This window comes from Alosa alosa, chromosome 21 (genome assembly GCF_017589495.1).
Source record: "Alosa alosa isolate M-15738 ecotype Scorff River chromosome 21, AALO_Geno_1.1, whole genome shotgun sequence".
NCBI lineage: Eukaryota > Metazoa > Chordata > Actinopteri > Clupeiformes > Clupeidae > Alosa > Alosa alosa.
This window is the reverse complement of record NC_063209.1, coordinates 27782678-27786090: the sequence shown is the minus strand read 5'-3', so window position 1 is coordinate 27786090 and position 3413 is coordinate 27782678. Positions and strand designations below refer to the sequence as shown.

The following is a 3413-nucleotide window of genomic DNA, read 5'->3' as shown; positions in this document are numbered from 1 at the left end:
TTTAACTTCAAATTAATATCCAGAAATGCAGAGGTAATTTCCTAAAATGGCAACTAAAATGTTAAAATCCATTACTCCATACAATTACCTTGTAAGTTGTCTACAGACAACTCCATTTGTTCCTCCCTGGCAGACAGCAATAGGTGTTGCAGCAATGGTATTTGTAGCTTGTAGTGCAGGTCTTTCTTTTATCAGCTTGGGTTTGTATGAGGGCCCTCTTTCCAGATGTCTTGCAGATGTTTCAGATCCAACAAGAAGGCTGAAGTCTTGAAGAACCTGAAACATTAAAGAAGACACAGTACAACTTAGAATGGGGCGAAAAGCAAAACCCTGTTGAAATTGACAACCTTGTCAGAAATTACACACACACACACACACACACACATGTATCCGTTAGGCTAGACTAAATCTCAGGGATAGGCGACTCTAGCAAAGAGGGAAAATGCAACACATTCATGTACATTTGCAAAAATAAACAAAAGCTCCACAATTTCTTCTGTGCCTTTGCAAGGCACCTGTATAAAACCCCAAACCAAGCAAAATACCTTCATCAGAATCATGGCTGACTAAGCACATGTCCTTGGTAACCAGCTCTGGAAACACATCAGCATCCACTTCCGTTCCTCAGTCACTGTCAAGGTTTTGTCTTCATTTATGGAGAACTTTGCCCAGACTACAAGATAAATAAATAAATATATTAGTATTATCCAAAATATACTGTGGTAGAGCTGTGGTACTACATAGAAATCAGCATTGACATTTCTCTGCCTAACTCCAATATTGTTTGCCTAGAAGCATTTAACAGCAAACACTACTTCATAACACTATAAATTTAAAAAAGTAACTGTTAGTAGACATAAAAATAACTTTGGGACCAAATTACAGACCCCTCTACTTTTTCCCATTCAACTGAAATGAATTGAGCTTCTCAGTCGGAGAAATCTACGAACATGCACATAGCCTAGTCAAATAAATCAACAGCTGCATGGCAAATACATTTTTACAGCTTATGAGTGCACAAATTATGGAAATTATCTTTTAACGTTATTCACAAATAGCACTTCATGCAGAAACTACAATGCAAATCATGATGTGATTCAATGGAACATATGTTCCACTAATGTTACATTGCTCTGAAAAATGAAATTTCCTTTGAATAGATCCCAAACATAAAAATGAATGGACGTCGTGAGGCTTCGGTACCGATCCACTTGCACGACACTTCATTTTGTCGTGTCGCATTCCACTCTAGTCCTATGGGTGATGTCAAGCGACTTTAACGCGCCCACAAAGCATTCCGGGAAGGCAGCGCTGCATTTGAAAATATGTTGCGCGTCAAAAAGCTGGGCGAAGCCCATCTTTATGCAAATGAATCCGTTGAACACGAGGCGACTCTCCAATGACAGGACGAGGTTGTGGGTCCTTTGTTCTACCACAACGGTGCCTGTGAAACTTTGGTTCCGCTTACAAGACAAATAATGTTTTAACAATCTCTTCCACGACCACCTAGTAGTCCATAAAACAGGGGTCTCAAACTCAAATGAGCTGGGGGCCAATTCTGCCAACGTCATCTGATTGGAGGGCCGGCTATTTCTGAAAATGCAATGTTCTTTTTTTCAAATACCACACAAACTGCAAACAGAAAGTGCAAGTGTTTTATCTAGTTTTAGACACCTGTGCTAGCAACCTTAGCTTATAAATAAAAATATTTTTACACTGGATGGCAAGCACCTCAAATTATGCACCTTTCAGTAAATACTGGATGAACATATTTGAGCAGGTTTACTTTCCTTTTTTCATATTTCCCACATAACAAATTAACAGGAAAACATTTAAAATGTATACCAACACCTAAGATGTATATGGTTTCAAAACCACAAGGCCTACAATAAAGTATTCTGGTCAAATCAGTTCCTATCGCTGGGTAATCTGAGTACCCAGAAGTTCCATCATATTACGGGTGACTTTGTAGTTTAGAGCCCCATTTCTACTAGCCCTGCTGTTTGTACCACGTCCATTACGGACACTATCATCAAATGATTACCACTGCAACCTCCAAGCTAAGTTGGGCAGAGGGTCGAAATAACCATGGTATGCTTAGTGGACACCGTCATTATAGGCTACGCAGAGCGCGACCTCCATTCAATAGACGATGGATCATAATCTCCAAAAGGATATTCTTCTTCAGATTTAGAATAGGTGAATAACATAGCCTACCTAAGACTTCATCACACGTAAACATTTTTCAACATTTGGTGTAGGCCTATTTCTGCTTAATTTCTGCTTCAATTTATGCAACACTATGGCCTGCATCGCTTCCGCGTCATTACAAATGCACGCCTTTGTGTTTTTCTCGCGTGTAGCCTAATATAAGTATTTCCTGAAAACTTTAGCGCCTTGATTTTGGGTTTGAATGAAGCTCTGGATGTCTAGCACATAGTGGAGCAGAGTACAAATGAGATTTGTCACCGCATTCTATCGTCTATTTTAATCAGTATCGTTGTTTGTCGCAATTAAAAATAGTCTCAAGGGCCGGATTACATTATTATTTTGACATACATCGCGGGCCGGAATTGGGCCGGACGCGGGCTGGGTGTTTGAGACCCCTGCCATAAAACAAACGAAACTAGGATTTGGATGAATATATTGACTGTTGGTGTTTCTGGTGAGGATTTGAGATTGCATTGAGTAGTTTAAATAAAACAAGATTTCCAAATGGCTTGCATAGTTTGTTTTAGGCTATTAATGTGTTGTATACTGTTGAGTACATGCCTAAAATTGTGGTCCATTTGTGGAAAAACACTTAAGATACGTTAAAACGAACTGAGTATGAGCTGGTAACTGACATTTTAAACAAAATGCCCACACACGACTGAACGAGGGGAGGCAGCGCGACTCTACGCGTATGACGTGTCGTGCAAGTGGATCGGTACCGTTACTCGCTAGTGAGCTACTATCAAACTTACCCCATGATGAACATTATCCAAGCATGGCTCACATATCCTGACAATCATCGCATCCACTTCTAAGTAATGTTACATCTGTTGATGGAAAAGGCAAACAATTTTACATTCTTCATTTTAATTTTGGGTAACGTTGTTTGCTTGGTAGACAAATATCTAGCTAAATTATCTATCTTAGCTAGCAACTATGTCGGTAACGTTGATGTTAGCTGACTGACCACGTGAATGTCATTTCAATGCATGACACTGGTTAGCACACCATAACGTTACAGCTAATAACGTTAGCAGCCTATTGTAAGCTTAACTAACAAGGATGGTGATGTAGATGTATAGATTAAACGTAGGTAGACCTATAAAACAAAATGAAAAAAAATTAAATAAAAATAAGGACAACACATTACACCACCCACCACATCATACCCCCACCACCACCACATCATACCCCCACCA

General features: G+C 39.5%; 1 long non-coding RNA gene across 1 annotated transcript; it reads right to left on the bottom strand.

Moving 5' to 3' along the window:
• Positions 1–212: 212 nt before the first annotated feature.
• LOC125286974 lies at positions 213–3037 on the bottom strand. Its single transcript, XR_007192267.1, has 3 exons — positions 2967–3037; positions 546–673; positions 213–276 (listed from the first exon to the last, which is right to left on the bottom strand). It is a non-coding gene; the product is annotated as an uncharacterized LOC125286974 (long non-coding RNA).
• Between the last annotated feature and the right edge of the window lie 376 nt (positions 3038–3413).